Here is an 18,153-nt window from a genome sequence, read left to right as displayed (position 1 = left end):
AATGAGTGGTAATGTTCAATACGCTAATTTTAAGAAGGACCTTCCTCCTTCAAACATATCTATAACATATGTAATATGAAGAAACAAAATGTAGAGCATCAGCCTTTGTAAAATAGAATTATACAACGGATTACAAACCCGTAGGCTCAGGCTATATAATTCACCGGGGGCTTTGCATGTATTAGAACCGGGCTCTGTACCCAGAACGCCGGCGGCGGCTGTGCTTTCGGCTCCTTCAAAGGCACACAGTTCTTAGCGCTTAATAAACCGCCAAACCGGCTTTGTTTGTATTCCTGGGTCCTCTGCATTTGGAAGGGACAGTGAAACAGTCGAGGGACAGTGAAGCGAGAACGGGCAAAGACGCAGGCTGCTTCCTGCTCTCCACTCCTCCTCCTCCCCATGGCGCGGCGGAGGCTCGGCCGGCTGGGCCAATCCCAGCGCGGCCCTAGCTGTAGACGGACGGCTGCTTCCTTCGGCAGGAAGGCGGGTGTCGGCTCAATGCAGACCCAGGTTCGGGGGCGTTCCCGAGAACAGGCTTTCGGCTGACGTAGCCAAAAGCCAAAAATTCTCGGGAACGCCCCCGAATCTGGTCCGGCATTGATGGACAGATATGTCTTCCAATGGCTAGCCTCCATTTATGGAGCTAGCCAATGGAAGACAGGGGCGGATTCCCAGCCCCATACTATACTCATTAGGTTTTTCCTAGCGCATGCGTACTTCGTACGCATTGGCTAGGCAAAACCTAAAAACGTCAGGAGCAGAGTAACAACAAGGGGTGTGTGGCACTAGCAGGGCTTACTTGAGTCCAAAAATGTTACTGATGTCCTAAAGTTAATTGGATGCTAGGAGCAGCGGAAATTACATTACTAGGTTGACCTTGTCCCACCTTTAGCACTTCAACAGTTTGGGCCTGATTCACAGAACTAACTTAAGACAAAATCCTAAACTTACTACTTTTGGTATTCACAGAAGGCATTTAGTAGTAGTAAAGTTAGGATTTTGTCTTAAGTTTGTCTTAAGTCAGTCTTAAGTCTGTCTTAAGTCTGTCTTAAGTCAAATTTAAGTCAAATTTAAGTCAAACTTAAGTCAAACTTAAGTCAAACTTAAGTCAAACTTAAGACAAAATCCTAACTTTACTACTACTAAGGGCCAGATGTAGGTAGCCTAATACCGGTCGGTAACGGCCGAAAATCGGTGTTTTCGGCCGTTACCTACCGGTATTTGGAAAATGAGATGTAGGTCGTCGAAAACCGGTAAAAATACCGAATCGGTATATTACCGGCTAGGTAAAGATACCGATTCGTTAATATTTCCGAATCGGTAAAATTACCGATTCGGAACAAATACCGAGTCGGAAAAAGTTCCGAATCGGTAAAATTACCGAATCGGAACAAATACAGAGTCGGAAAAAGTTCCGAATCGGTAAAAATACTGATTCGGAAATTACGAAATGGAAAATACCACTCCATCGAGATGTAGGTGAGCCTTAAATTACTGAATTGGTCCGAAATTCGGTAATTACAAGTCGGTATTTAACATGGATTGCAAGCAGGTGGTAATCAGGTACAGCCTATAAAAAAGGGCCTCAAAATGCAACACTGGAACTAGAATGGCTGCTTTTTACGTCATAGCAAGACGGCTAAGGCTACAGGCAGCAGGTGAGAGGGAATGGAGAAGGGAGTAACAGGTATATAGGCAAAGGATTACACTCTTCCAATTGACAGAGGCAGAGATACTGCAGAGATACAGACTGCACCCTGAAACCATCATGGACCTGATCAGGGACCTGCATCCACTCCTGGACCACCCAAGACCAAGGGCCCATCCCATCCCACCCCATGTCCAGGTGCTCTGTAGCATACACCTCTTAGCAACTGGGAGCTACCAGAGTATAGTGGCAGCGTTAGGTGGGGTGTCCCAGAGCTGCCTGTCGCGTTTTTTCAGAAGGTTCCTGGACGCCATGATACAAAGAATGGATCACTACATCCACTTCCCAGACACTGATGAGGACTTGCTCAGGACCAAGACAGACTTTTACCTCATGGCTAACTTCCCACACGTGATTGGCTGCATTGATGGGACCCACATCCCCATTTGCCCCCCAGCTGCCACAGAGCACATATACAGGAACAGGAAGTCAACACACACAATTAATGTACAAGCAATCTGTGATGCCAAGTTCATCATCACCGATATAGTGGCCAGATACCCAGGAAGCACCCACGACTCATATATCTTCCAAAACAGTGGGATCTATACCCGCCTGACACCGTGCGAATTTGGGGAATTATACCTGCTAGGTAAAGAAATGGGTGACACTCCCTTGATAGATGAAGCAGATGTATGTCAATGTGTGCATCTGAGGAATGTATAATTTTGTCTTCCACTTTAGGGGATAGTGCATATGCACTCCGTTCCTTCGTCCTGACACCCTACCTCAACCCCACAACCCCCAGCCAGAGACGTTACAATGTGGCACATAAATCCACCCGGAACATCATTGAGCGCACCTTTGGCCTCCTGAAGAGCCGGTTCCGCTGCCTCCACAAAAGTGGGGGGGGCACGGCAGTACGCACCTGTAACATGCTGTAAGATTATTGCAACCTGTGCAATGTTGCACAACCTCGCAACTAAGAGGGGCACAGAGGTGGAATTGGAGGAGTATGAAGACCATGACGATGACCAGGCACTTCCAGCAGCCAACACATTCGGAGTACCAACACCCACAGATGGAAGACAGAGACGGACAGAAATCACACACAACTACTTCTGAGTAAGTATCGAGACAAAGCACGTGTTGTATGTCAATGCACGTAGTTTATTTAGCACTACGTAGAAAAGACATGAGCCACAAATGTCACATACTAGTGTGCCTGGCACTACTGTGTGTACAGGGGTTACCTCACCCTCACATGTCCAACTGAACTTGCTGGACTCACTGCTTGCACCCATGTACAGCCCCGCGTGCTGCAGGAGCTGGGCTGGGTTCAAAGTCTGCTGTGGCAGCGCCGGCACTCTGGCGTCTGCTACTCCTCCCTACTTCAGGGACAGGGGTGCTGGCCCTGCTACTAGTGGTATCTGTGTCCCCGACACCTTCTGCTCCTGTGGTGGCTGACTGATTTGTCAGCAACACTTCCATCGCTGAAGTGACTCTCCCCATCCCCCGTGTGAGGTCAGTACAGCAGTCCACCAGCCCCTCTTGCATTGAAACTGACCGGCGACACATCAGTGAAGTTGCATTTGCTAGTTGCCGCATGCCGCTTGTCTGCTGCTGCGTACGATGGCTCTCCCTGCGCCTTTGTGCACGGTCCTCACGAAGTTCTTCACAGAGTGTCATGACACACTGAGACATGTCCCTGACTCCCTCTGCCATGTCCCTCATGCTGTCTGCCATTGATGCTATTCCCTTGTTCATGTCTGTGAAGTTGGTGTTAAGAATTAGCATCTGCCTGTGTACTGCACTGATCCCTTTTGCCTGCAGGCGCTGAACCTTCACCATTGTGGTCTCCAGGCCTTGGAAAACACTCTCATCACGGCCACTGCCGCCTGACTCCCGGGCCCTACGACGTCTTCTTCCTTCAGATGGCCTGTCAGGAGTGGATGTGTGAGCTGGTGCATTCCCTGCCATAGACTACATTGTCTCCTCACATTCCCCTTCCTCATCCGAGGATGTTTGCAGGATCCTATGCGGGGGACCCTCATGCCTCACTGGCCTGAGGATTACTGACACCTCAGAGTCTGCTGGTGTGTGTGATTGTTCTGACGCAGGTAGTGGTGAGCCTATGAGCACAGGAGATGCTTCCAGTTGCATGGTGTCGTCTGCCTCTGGTATGTCTGCTGCTTGTGTGCAGGGTGCTGTAGGTCTTGCACTGCTGGGCCCAGCATCCCTGCCTTCTTGTTCACTGCTATCCCTTTGGGGATGTGTCTTCTCCCTCACCTGCTGTGACTTGCGTGATGTCTCTCCTGTGGACAGACATGGACAGTATCTTAGTGGTGCTTTCACCATGTACATCAAGATTAAATTATATTTTCACATCACTATTTTCTGCTCCTCCCATGTGTCCGATTGTATTGTGTGGCATGCCTGACGACATTTCATGTTGACTGCTCATATGGGTATTCTTATGACTACCACTCCCATAATGCATTGCAGGTGAGTACTAAAGTCAGAACTGGATTTCCTAAATACATAGCCACATTGGGGGAGGAACACAGGCAGGGGGCGTGGGATGATGGACATGTCCCTTACCTTTCTTAGCTGCAGCTCGGGCTGAGCTGTCTGCATCACCAATCCCCAGGACGCAGTCTGGCTCCAGTGTGGACTCCACTAGCTCTTCCAGGTCTGTGAGTGGAGGTGCCTTGTTCTTCCCTCCACCTGTTAAATTGGACTCCTTGCTTCTTGCAGCCAGTTTCCTCTTAGTGGTGATCCTTAGATCATACCATCTCTTTTTAAGGTTGTCCACTTCCCTGTTGGTCACTCCTATGGCATTGATTTTAGTCTGGATCCCCAGCCAGGTGCTCCTCTTGACAGCCTCTGATACATGCAGGGACTGTTTTCCAAATATTTTTGGGTAGTGCTTGACTACCTCCTCCACCAGCACCTGCAGTTCTCCAGTGCTAAACTTCATCTTCCTCTTCCTCTCTGCACCTTCTTTTTGAGAGTCTTGGGGCTCCATTTCTTTCTCCTGCAGGGCTCTGCTTCACAACTGGCTGTCTCTGTGTGTCTGCTCTCCTGTGTGATCAGTTACACTGCACCTGCATGGGTGTGGCCACTTCCTGGATGTGGGGTGGGGTCCATGCACAGGATTGGTCTATTGCTCTGTTGGTTGGCTGAGGGGCGGGATGGTGACACGTGATTGGTTGTAACTTCAACTGCCTGATATTTTGTATCCCCGACTCGGTAATTACCGACTCGGTATTTACCAATTCGGTAAATACCGAGTCAGTAGTTTCAATGCATTCCTATGGGCCTCCGGGCCCATAGGATTGCATGTGAGTTACCGATTCGGTATTTGCCGTATCGGAAGATACCGATTCGGTAAATACCGTGAAGGGGTTACCAATTTTTACCGATTCGGTATTTTTTACCCATTTTTGACCTACATCTCGTTTCACTTTTCAGAAATAACAAATCAGTAAAATTCGGTATTTTTTAGTCGGTAAAAATGCGTTACCTACATCTGGCCCCAAGAGTAGTAAGTTTAGGATTTTGTCTTTAGTTAGTTCTGTGAATCGGGCCCTTTATTCTTTGCTGCACATGTATTAGGCAAATGGCAAGCAGTGGAAACTACAAGTGGCGAACAGGGCTCTCAGGGCAGAGTTCACTTTCTTTTCCTCCAGTTACCCTCATGGCCCACAGACAAAAGGTAACAAGCGAAGTGCAAAGGGTACAATAGGGCAAGCATGGGTTAGCTATCCCTGATCACCACTCACTGGCATCCATGTTCGAATTTGAGTTTTTCTGAATTCCATGATGCTTCTCCCAAGTGCAGCTTCACCTCTTAAAGCCCTATAAGGCCGGGTACAGTACAAGCACTGCCCTACATGTCCAGGTATTAACTTTAGTCATTATATTGAAATCTCTCCAAAAAAAGGCGCTACCTGCACAAAGGAAATATTTTAAGAAGACTGAGACTCATCATACTGAAACGAAGGGGAATAACTGGATGAACCAGTTACCCCTGACATGTCCAGCTTATTTGCTTCTTCGAGAGTCTGTTTCTTTGGAACTGTGAAACGTATTTCAGCCACACGACATTTGGATATGTGTATGACATCTAAATCAGTGGTGTGGCCTGGGTGCCTGGGTCTCTAATGCAAGAAAGGAACAAGCATTGACAAGGTGCCTTCCTTACTTGCCAAAGTATTTTTGGGGGCATTGACTGTTGACCTTGCTGCCTGCCCTGCCCTTCCCACTAGCTGTCTCCCTCCCGCCGCCGCAGCATCCATTCTACCGCGGCCGCAGTGCGGAGGGGGGACCACAACATCCAGGCTACTTAGCGGCGCAAGCCGCCTTCACCATTTCCCACACTTGGAGGTGCTTTTAAATCCAGCGCAGCCCCGGTGGAGCGGGCGCCTTCCTTATTTGCCAAAGTGTTTTTGGGGGCATTGACTGTTGACCTTGCTGCCTGCCATGCCCTTCCCACTCGCTGTCTCCCTCCCACCGCTGCAGCTTCCATTCTACCGCGGCCGCAGTGCGGAGGGGGACCACTACATCCAGGCTCCTTCGCGGCGCAAGCCGCCTTCGCCATTTCCCGTGCCTGGAGGCGCTTTAAAATCCAGCGCAGCCCCGGTGGAGCGGGCGCCTTCCTTACTTGCCAAAGTTTTTTTGGGGGCATTGACTGTTGACCTTGCTGCCTACCCTTCCCACTCGCTGTCTCCCTCCCGCCGCTGCAGCTTCCATTCTACCGCGGCCGCAGTGCGGAGGGAGACCACTACATCCAGGCTCCTTCGCGGCGCAAGCCGCCTTCGCCATTTCCCGTGCCTGGAGGCGCTTTAAAATCCAGCGCAGCCCCGGTGGAGCGGGCGCCTTCCTTACTTGCCAAAGTGTTTTTGGGGGCATTGACTGTTGACCTATATAATAGTTACTCCAACCCATTGTGCCAAGCAAAGTAGAAAAACCACTAATTCAAATACGGCTAAAGGGGTAAAAGGACTCTCTCAAAGCTTATCCGTGCAGGGACAGGAAACTGACACTAACCAAAGTAAAATAGCAGGACATAGTAGTGATCTACCTGTACTAGCCCAAAAGCCCAGCACGGCAGAGATTGACGTTACTAATTTAACCCACATCATTCCTCCCAAATGTCTGCCTTACGTAGTTGTGCTCACTGGAGTTCCACAGCTTAAGGCTGGTATATTGGAATCCTACCATGAGCTTAAAAACAAAACCACGCATTGGCTAAATAAGAATAGGCCCCTTCCAAGTCAACTTGATGGTAAGGTCCTTTTTGTAAGAAGGATTATTTGGATTGGCAACAGGACCAAAGACATTCTGGGGGATTGCATCCTAGTCAACTTTAGGGACGCTCGGGTTGCAAAGTTCATATGTAACCAACAGTACTGTCATGATAGTAGAGGAATCAGCACATATGACCTGAGCCACTTCCACTTGCAACCTGTTTACAAACAACATATACAGAATGTCCGTTATCCATCTGGGGGGGGGGGGGGCGGGGGGAGGGGAGTGCAAGGCGGCCCCATCTGCAACAATCACTATACCCATACAGCCTTTGCTCCCAATAGAGGCCCAGATTTTATGGGTTAGACTGTGGTTATTGACATGGTGATCTCCTCCCATACAAATTGACTCCAAAACCAGCTGATATGACCCGGTCTAAAGGGATGAGGATGTTTGTCGAACAACTTGGGATCACCCATACCTTTGACATCGCTCTACCTTCTAATGTTCCTAGCCCCACAAATAGGCTACCGTCTGAACTTTCATCCACCCAGAACAGCTGTTGGATCACTGAGACAGAGGGATTACTGCAAGAGACCAAAATTGGGACCAGTATGATTGGCATACAGGCCGTTCATGACGGTCCCATAGAAACCAGTTCGACCCCGCCAGAATAACTTAATAGGATGGGAGTTACCCTTGGTTCATATGTCGTTAATCTGTTGCGTTCGACAACAGAGCTCTCCGGGGGCCAGGATAGTTTATCTCTAATACCAATACATCCATCCCAGGACCCAGCTGTAGCTGATATCGCTTTAAAGATTCTCAGCTGGATTATAGCGGGCATTTCAAGGAAATTAGATTTGCCCGAATGGAATACCCTGATTGGGTCTCACATGATTTGCATTTTCCAGGAGACCTGGAGTCTGGAGCCTCACCATAAGGTCGGTTATACCACCTACTTTTTACCAGCAGTTTCCCCCCTACAGGGAGAGGTCGCCCTTCAGGAGGGCTCTTAATATGGGTTAGTATTTCTCTGGGATGTTATATCTCGCAAAAGCAATCTAATTCCCCAGATATTCTAAGGATCTCAGCAAGGGGGCTACGGAGAGGGAGAATCCTAGAAATTTTTAATATATATCCCAGGGATACCAAGGTTGGCTCTTCATCCCCCATAGTTACAATTCTGGAAAACGAACTTAGATAGTGCCATAATGGCATGCATGTCCTGGTCGCGGGGGACTTCAATTGTACATTTGAGCCCCTTGCGGCAGAGGACATTCTGAATATCACCGAGGATGACGCAAGGAGGGGTATACCCATACTTGCAATCCAACCAATAAAGAGGTGGTCCCAACGGGCCATACAGCTGAACACCTTAGCTATGGAATTTGGCCTAAGGGCGGCAAATGGCAGAACTGCCTCGGATCCATCTGGCACCCATACGTACAACAGGGTTAACCATTCTTCAAGGATTGACCATATCCCCCTAGACTTTAAGCTCTGGCGTTTTATGCAGGATATGGAGATCCTCGTAACCACAGACAGTGATCACAACCCGCTCTCTCTGAGTTTACATCCCTTGTGGCCGTGTGCAAATGGACCGGCCACATCAATTAAAATAATGTCAACCTCAGAAGTCTGTCCATCTAATTGCGGGAGGCGCCTTAAATGGTCTAAAGTTGCTTTGGACGAGGGGAAAGTCCAGAGCATATGGGCCCTCTTGGTAGCCGCACAGACCAAGTTGGACACTTCTACCCTGGATCCATCGGGGGTATCTGTAGTTTTTCGAGACACTATTAATGTTATGTTATGTTATGTTATTGGGGTACTTTTATAGCGCACGGCTACTCCGAGGAGTGTCCCGGCGCTAAAGACCGTGCATGCATTGGGCAGCCCATTCCTAGTACAAAACAGAGGTACTGCACAAAAGGAGCGTCAAAGGCTTAAGGCCAACCAGGGCTGGTATTCAATAAAATGCCGACAAAAGAAATCAGCATTAATTAAAGCAGTTAAATGCAAGTTCCCCGAGCTGATCCAGTTGGCCAGGAAAGAGTACAAGCTGACTGTTGTGGAAGCGAAAAAAGAGTGGGAGGACCAGTATTGGCAAGCACTAAAGGAGGCCAGTGCTGGGAGGGATGCTGGTAGCTTCTGGAACATTATAAGAGCTAAGAATAGTCCTGTTAATGACCTCATTACGTGCAATATTACTGGCCAAATGTGGTTCGACCACTTCTCGAAATTATATACGAACCATCCGGATGGTCCAAATGAGCCCACCCCCCAATCTTTTTGGAATCCCCAGGGGAATCCGAAAGCCATCCATTTACAGCAAAAGAAGTGGAAAATGCGATTAAAGGCATAGTGCCACATAAAGCAGCAGGCCCAGATGGTATCCCTGGGGACCTACTCCGTCTTGATTGCATCCATTGGGGAAACTTTATCTCCATTTTACTTAATGCCATTAAACATGGCGCCGCAATCCCAGATTCATGGAAGGGGGCAGAGGTCGTCCCAATCTTTAAAAAGGGGCGTAGGGACGACCCTGCCAATTACCGTCCAATAAGTCTTATCGACTCCACCCAGAAGGTTACCGGAAAGGTTGTACTCGGAAGACTTTTGCAGTGGGTGGACGAAAATAACATTCTATCGGACTACCAAGCAGGATTTAGGGCTGGTACTGGGACCATAGAGCAGGCATTCAGATTGCTGCTTATTTATTGGAAGGTGGTTCTTATAGACAAAGGCAGTCTTTACCTCGCGTTTATTGACCTAAAGACTGCCTTTGACCTAGTGCCCCGGGACCGTTTATGGGGAGTATTGTCCGAAATGGGGATTCCTTTGTACATCTTGTCAATATTAGTGAGGCTCCATGTTGGAAATTTTGCCCAGGTGAGGTGAGGTTCACAGGGGCAGAAGACAAACAGAATTCCAGTGAATAGGGTTGTCCGCCAGGGTTGGGTTATTGCTCCCACTCTGTTCTCACTTTATGTGAACGGTGTGGTGGAGCACCTGTTGAAAAATCCATCTGATGCACCTTCCCTGGTGGGCGAGCGAACTTCAACCCTCCTATTCGCTGATAATACCCTCCTCATCTCTATGTCCCTTGTGGGCCTCCAGAGTCTTTTAGACAGCTTTCAGTCCTTTTGTACTTGTAGAGGGCTCATAATTAATACTGACAAGACTAAGGGCCCCATTACGATATCGGGCGGATTGCCTCCGCCAGGGTGGCGGTGGCCACCGCCACCCAGGCGGAGGCAATCCGCCCGACAACCACTCTCGTGTTCCCCTCCGCCTGATTAGGATGGCGGAGGGGACAGCGGCGGACGGAAAGACCGTCCGCCACTTTACCCCCGCGGTCGGCTTGCGACCGCGGCGGTAATAGATTAATATGGTGGCGGTGTCCAATGGACACCGCCAGCCATATTACAATGGCAAAAAGCAGAGGCCTTTCCGCGGCGGCAATGCCGCCACGGAAAGGCTTGCGGTGATTGCTGTGGGGGCCCATTGCAGGGCCCCCAGGTTGGCGCCACTGTCTGAGGGGCACATGGGGGGTACCTATGGTACCCCCCCACATTTGCATATGCAAAGCGGCAGGCACCGCTCGGTGCCTGCCGCTTTGCATATGCAAATGCAAAACAGCATTTTTTACATTGTGGCGGGCGGTGCAGAGTGCACCGCCCACCACAATGCAAAAACTACAGGATGTGCCAGCCACTGTGGCGGGCACATCCTAATTCCCCCCACGGGACCCCCGCCCTTATGGCGGGCGGTCCCGTTCTACGATAGGGTGGCGGGCGGACAATGTCCGCCCGTCATCCTAATGGGGCCCTAAGTACCTGGTGCTGAATCCCCCTAAAAAACTCGGGCGACCCCCAGTCCTCAACCATGTGTCCCTGGAAAGGGTCACAGAATTTGATTATCTAGGCATAAGCATTTCCGACACAATGCAGTTGACCCCACATTTACATAAGATGTTATTAAGCCACAAAAGGGTAGTGGGGGCGCTCCTTAAGGAACAGCGTCTTCCTCAACCAGACCCATTGCCCCAGTCATCGACATTTACAAGGCGAAAGGAGTCAGCTCGGCCCTCTATGGTGCAGAACTGTGGGGTACAAGTAATATAGAACAGCTATTTAGATTTTAAAACAATTTTTTTAAGGATCTAATGGCACTCCCACAGAGCACCCCTACGGTACCATTGCTACTCGATTTGGGGTGCCATTTGATTAAAGATCTGGCAAAAGTTTGACCGCTCCTACTATGGGCTCGGCTATGGCGAGTGCCAGAACTAGCAAAGTATGCGGAGGGTCTGGCGGAAGTAATGTCAATGTCAGGATGGTACAAAATCAAGTGGCTTAAAGATGTTAAATCCTCGCTTGGCGAGTTGGGCCTCAGCGATGCCTGGGAAACTAGATCTGACCCCCCTAAAGCAGCTTTGAAGAAACTTTACTGGAGATGGGTATCCAGCAAATATAGCTCTGATCCCAAACTTGGCAGAATTACAGATGATTTTTTGAGGATTAAGGATGTGGCATTCCGGGAACCCTACCTTGATATTATTCTGAAGCCCGTTGATAGGGCTTTGTATTTTAAATTTAGGGTTGGAATCCTTCCAGTACGCGAATTAATTGCCCGCTGGAAGGCTCCATTGCAAACGTCACCTTTTTGTCCTATTTGCGAGTCTAGAGTAGAATCCATTGCACATATTTTGTTTGCATGTCCAGCATATAAATCACTGAGGAATTGTTGGCTAAAACCATTATGCAAAGAACTGGGTACTAGACATCACACTGTAGCATTGCATATTTTGATGTCAGATACTCGGTTGCTGTATGTATGCGGACTGTCGAAATTTTTAAGATGGGCTTGGTCCATCAGATCTAAAAGACTTAGTGAAAACATTTAATTTGTGATTTTATACCTAAGTTAATGTAGCTTTTTACCTTTTTTGTACAGTACTTTTATCTTAATTGTAATATGTGTAACAAATCATTTTTTGATGTTAAATTATTGTATAATGCTACGCTTATAAGATATGTTTTTATCGAAATAAAGCCTTATACTAATACTACTACGACAAGGCAAATAGGTCTCGCCTTTTGGGCGTTGCCAATGGTTTTAACGATGCTGTACAGAAACCCTGATCCTGTGCAGCATGGCTAAAGAGGACCTGATGCTGCTCAACATGGATAAAGAGGAATATGGGTAAAGAGGACCCGATGTTGTGCAGCATAGGTAAACAGGAATGTATCATTTTAAAAGTCCTATGACACAACCTGTAGCATCATTTTGTAGGCGCATGCAAGTCCTTTTTTAGTTCTCGCCGACACAGTGCATCCAGTGTACTGCAAGACGTATTATTTACAATTCAGTGGGCTTACAAACTGCCCACAACATACCCTAGTTGTTTTTGTTTTCACTCTTATTTGCTATCTTTCAATTACTTAGCTCCTGAAGGCGTCCCTTCCTTTCTTGTGTTAGCTCCTTCCTGGAGCATGGACCAAGTACATGCGTTCTTCCTTGTGTTTGTTCTTCCTCTTCTTTTTGCAACACACTATTGTTTATATATAAGTATTTCAATATTACTCCGGGACATGCAGTGTGCTTTCCTACCATTATGACTGGCTTATGGCTTCCTATTTATGTTGCTTTCACCCTATATGTCAGCTCTATTGATGCTTTAGTTACTTACAGACACAACTGTACTACACTAGGCCATTCTACTCTATTCCACTCCATTCTACGCCACTCCACTTTACTCTACACCACTCTACTCGATACTACTATTTTCTACTCTATGCCACTCCTCTCTGCTCCACTGTATGTCATTCCACTTTACAACACTCTAGGCAACTCTGCTCTACTCTACTCTATCCCACTCACCCTACAGTGCGCCACTATACGCCACTCCACTCTATTCTATGCCATTCCACTCTATGCCACTCCATGATACTCTACAACACTCTGCACCACTCCTCTCCACACAATGCCCCTCTATGCCACTCTACTCTACTCTATGCCACTCCACTTAACTATATGCCACTCCACTCTATGCCACTCTATTCCACACCACTTTAATCAACGCCACTCTATTCCACTCCACCCCTCTCTCTATGCCCCTCTACACTATGATGCTCTACTGTACATTACTCCATCTTACCATACTCTATGCCACTCTACTGTATGCCTTTCCGCAACACACAGTGCCAATCTACAGCACTCTATGCCAATTAATTCTACTCCACGCCACTCTGCGACACTCTACTCTGAGCAACTCAATGCCACTACACTTTACTCCATCCCACTGCTGCTCCACTCTACTTTATGCCACTACACTCAATGTCACTCTACAGCACTCTACTTTACACCACTCCTCTCTATTCTACCCCACTCTACACCACTCTACTCCATGCCACTCTATGCAACTGTATGCTACCCCAAATGAAGACACTCTACTCTGCGCCACTCTAATCTCTGCGTCACTCCATACCATGCTACTTCACCTCACTCTATTCCTCTCTACCCTGTACCACTCTGTTCCATGCCACTACACACTATGCCACTCTGCTGTACTCCACTCTATTCTATGGCACCTTACTCCACGCCACTCCACTCTTCATTACTCTACTCTAGGTCATTCCGGTCCACTCCACTCAATGCCACTCTACGCCACTCTACTCTACTCTACATTACTCCGGTCGACTCTACTCAATGCCACTCTACTCTACGGCACTTCACTCTGCACCAGTAAACTCTACACCACACCACTACACTGCACACCACTCTACTCTACACCACTCCACTCTACATCTCACCACTCTACTCTACACCACTCTTCTCTATAACATTCTACTACACTCTATGACATGCCTCTATGTCACAGTACGCTATTCTGCTCCATGCCACTCCACTCTATACCAATCTAATATATGCCGCTCTATTCCATCCCAGTCTATGCCACTTCACCCCACTCCATGCCACTCACTCCACACAATGCCATTCTATGCCACTCCACTACACACCACTACACTTTATGCTACTCTACTGTCACTCCACACTATGCCACTAGACCTCATGCCACTCTCTGCTATGCCACTCTAAGCTACGCCACTGTACGCCACTCCCTTCCACTCTATGCCACTCCATTCCACTCTACTCTACTCCACACAATGCCACTCTACAGCACGCTATACCACTCCACTCTATGCCACGCCACTCCACTTTATGCCACTCCACTCTATGCCTCTCCACGCTACGCCACTCCACGCTACGCCAATCCACGCTACTCCACTCTACGGTACTCCAGCCTCCACTGGATCACCTTCAGGTACACTGACGAAATAAGCTTGGAAGTACATCTCATTGTGCATGCTCTGAGTGGCTGAGAGACATCAGTGTGCAGCATTGTGCATGCTCATATTTACAATAGCACAGCAGGCCACGTGGCCCTGGCTTCCTGCTGCTAACAAACATGCCTTGCCCCTGATGTGTGGCTTCTGCTGTCCGTCAGAAGACAGTGATGACTGAGTACTGCCTCGGGAGCAATCAGGCAGAGGGCAGAATTTGATGGTCAGTAAACAAACGTAAAGTTACTTAGCACTGAGTGCTAGAAATAAAAAAAATGAATTCGATTTTGAGGGGTTCTGGAACATTTTATGATAAAAATGTGGTATTACAGGTAACGTGTACACATGTGCTATCAAATGTCGTCAATATTGGTTATTGCAGCAGAAGAAGAGCCAATCATTCTTCTGAATCTCCAGGAAACAGGCCAGGATTTTGAAGGACAAGAGGATGCACTTCAGATGAAGATGCAGATAGAGGAAAACCGACTGCCTGTTATATAAACCCAACAACTTTATGAGTCATCAAGAGCGAGTTTTGGAGGCTGATCCCGTTTAAATAAATGGAGGATGGGGAATTACTTCATGGCGGGTGGACATAGTCAATCATTTTTTAGAATGAAGACAGATTTAAAGAGGATGAGATCTTCTGAATTAGAGTGAGTTCAGAAGTGTGTTAGAGGACAGAATATTGTAGTTCAATAGGCAAAGGAATGGTGAATATAATTAGAGTGCTGACTAGAGTCCCTGTGTAGAAAATGAGATGGCTAGAATCTCTATGTAGAAAATGAGATGGCTTAGTGGCGTAGAAATGGCCCCGCGGAGTGGGTGCCCCGCTTCAGCACTGGCCAGAGAGCTCCTGACTGGGTCTGGAGAATAGGGGGGCCCCTCCATGTACTTTGCAGTGTACGCCACTGTGTACAGTGCAGTGGTGCACACACTGAAGAGCTCTGATATCACACAGGCACACACCTCACTAGTCTGCCCATATCACACCACGACTGTACAATTTCTCGTCTCCGCCTAAATAAGTGGGAATGTATTGTTTGATAGAGAAAACGGTATTAATACCACAAGCTTTGATTTAGCACTGAACAAGCTTGCGTATGCGTACAGAAAAAGGACAGGTTAGTCACAGTGTATCTTACAGGGCATGCTTAACATCCTATTTTATATATTTTTCAGTTCTAGGTGTGTTGTGTGTGTGTGTTGAATTGCCATTTAGTAAGAAAGCTTTGCGGGTTCAGCTTGGGGAGGGGTATGAGGGGGTAATATGTAAATCGTAGTCAATTTAACGTCTCATCCTTCCGAGGTCGATGAACCGAGGATCATTGAGTCGGGTTACGATAGTACCTCTTAAGTTCATTTCTTAGAAGCCGCAGGAGTGCGTTATGCATCACTACTTAGAAACAAAGTATTATTACTGTAAATTATGCCGGGGAAGGGGTGTTGTTCAGTTAGCTGAGAATGCTGTTTATTAAGTCATCATAATTCACGTTACCTGTCAATCGTTGTCTACTGTAGAGCTGACGGGGACATTAAATGAAATATGCCCACAAAGACTGAAATTAATTATTCGTGTGTGTTGCTTTCGGCGTTTGCCTTTCCCGATTGAATTACAGCAGGCTTTGAATAGATACTCCACCTTCATGGCAAGCCTGAATCTGAAGCTAAACGTAAAAAAAACTTACACAATGCATGCAGGGGAGAGAAGAAACGTACAAAAATAGGAAACTGTATGTACAGGGTGAACAGGTGGATAGGACTACAACCTATCCCTACTTAGGGATTGTTATTGATGAAAAATTCAACTGGAATCCAGCTGTCATCGCAAGGAAACTGTCATTTCTCCGAGAGACATCATCTCTAAAAAGCTTCTCACAAAGACTGGGGCAGCGACCACCCAAAGGACTGCTACAAATTTACAACTCAAAATGCATAAGTACGGCAACATACGGGGCGGGGATATGGGGTTTCGCAAATGTGGACTCAATACAAAAAATTGAGAACTCTTTTTTGAGATATCTGCTGGCGGTACCAAAAAGTTGTTCCACTTTTGCCTGCCACACAGAGCTCGGCATTGACTACATCACTGACATTATAAAATTGCAGCCAATAATGCTGTGGCGTAGAATATGGGTCACTGAGCAGTGTCAATTGACTAGGGCGATCATTCAAGACATCTTAAAACTGGATCAATGTAAGAAAATCAAATGGTTGTCCTATGTCAAAGCGCTATTAACAGATCTAGGTTACAGGAAGTATTTTGATCATCCACTACTGATAAAAGAAATCCCAAAAAAGAACTTAAAAGGGAATGTCTTCTTTACCTGGGTCAGGTACGATTACTATCGGAGATCCACAAACCATCTGTTCAACACTCATTACTAGCGCAGACTGTGTTTACTGCAGAACCCTATTTGAACTTCAAATTAACACAGTATGAAAAAATGCTGCTCACCCGTTTCAGATTGGATCTCTTTCATTTACTGGTTGCATTTCCAAAGCAAAATGTGTGGTCATCTACATTTTCTATGTGCCCCTGTGATCAGCAGTCCCCACAAACAACGATTCATACACTGTTATTCTGTAAATTCTTTACTGAACCCCGTAAACGTTGGATATTGCCCATTCTGAAATTCTGGGGCCTACGACAGTGCCGTCCTGCATACCTGGCACTTCAGTACCTTGAAAACGAAAATTATGCCAAAGTAATTGCACTTTTTCTCAAATTTTGTATACGTCATCGTACAAATCTTTGAGCATAAACTATACCGCTGCTTTGCACAACCGAAAGAAAGCTAGCTAACAGGAAAACAGTAGGCCTATTTAAAGTTGAAAAACTCACATAAATTGAGATGTTGCTGCTCGTTTTAATTACTTTTTAACAAACGCATTTTTTAATGATTTTACATTTTGTAATTCTTGTACTTTGCTCATTGTGAACTTTTATGGTGTTTTTCTTAAAACTACCGAATAAAGTTATTATTGAATTGAATTGAGTGAGTTCAGAAGTGTGTTAGAGGACAGAAAATTGTAGTTCAATAGGCAAAGGAATGGTGAATATAATTAGAGTGCTGACTAGAGTCCCTGTGTAGAAAATGAGATGGCTAGAATCTCTATGTAGAAAATGAGATGGCTTAGTGGCGTAGAAATGGCCCCGCGGAGTGGGTGCCCCACTTCAGCACTGGCCAGAGAGCTCCTGACTGGGTCTGGAGAATAGGGGGGCCCCTCCATGTACTTTGCAGTGTACGCCACCGTGTACAGTGCAGTGGTGCACACACTGAAGAGCTCTGATATCACACAGGCACACACCTCACTAGTCTGCCCATATCACACCACGACTGTACAATTTCTCGTCTCCGCCTAAATAAGTGGGAATGTATTGTTTGATAGAGAAAACGGTATTAATACCACAAGCTTTGATTTAGCACTGAACAAGCTTGCGTATGCGTACAGAAAAAGGACAGGTTAGTCACAGTGTATCTTACAGGGCATGCTTAACATCCTATTTTATATATTTTTCATTTCTAGGTGTGTTGTGTGTGTGTGTTGAATTGCCATTTAGTAAGAAAGCTTTGCGGGTTCAGCTTGGGGAGGGGTATGACGGGGTAATATGTAAATCGTAGTCAATTTAACGTCTCATCCTTCCGAGGTCGATGAACCGAGGATCATTGAGTCGGGTTACGATAGTACCTCTTAAGTACATTTCTTAGAAGCCGCAGGAGTGCGTTATGCATCACTACTTAGAAACAAAGTATTATTACTGTAAATTATGCCGGGGAAGGGGTGTTGTTCAGTTAGCTGAGAATGCTGTTTATTAAGTCATCATAATTCACGTTACCTGTCAATCGTTGTCTACTGTAGAGCTGACGGGGACATTAAATGAAATATGCCCACAAAGAC

The sequence above is a fragment of the Lissotriton vulgaris genome, chromosome 2_1, assembly GCF_964263255.1.
Source record: "Lissotriton vulgaris chromosome 2_1, aLisVul1.2, whole genome shotgun sequence".
Classification (NCBI taxonomy): Eukaryota; Metazoa; Chordata; class Amphibia; order Caudata; family Salamandridae; genus Lissotriton; species Lissotriton vulgaris.
The sequence above is the reverse complement of the archived record's forward strand: the minus strand, read 5'-3'. Positions refer to the sequence as shown.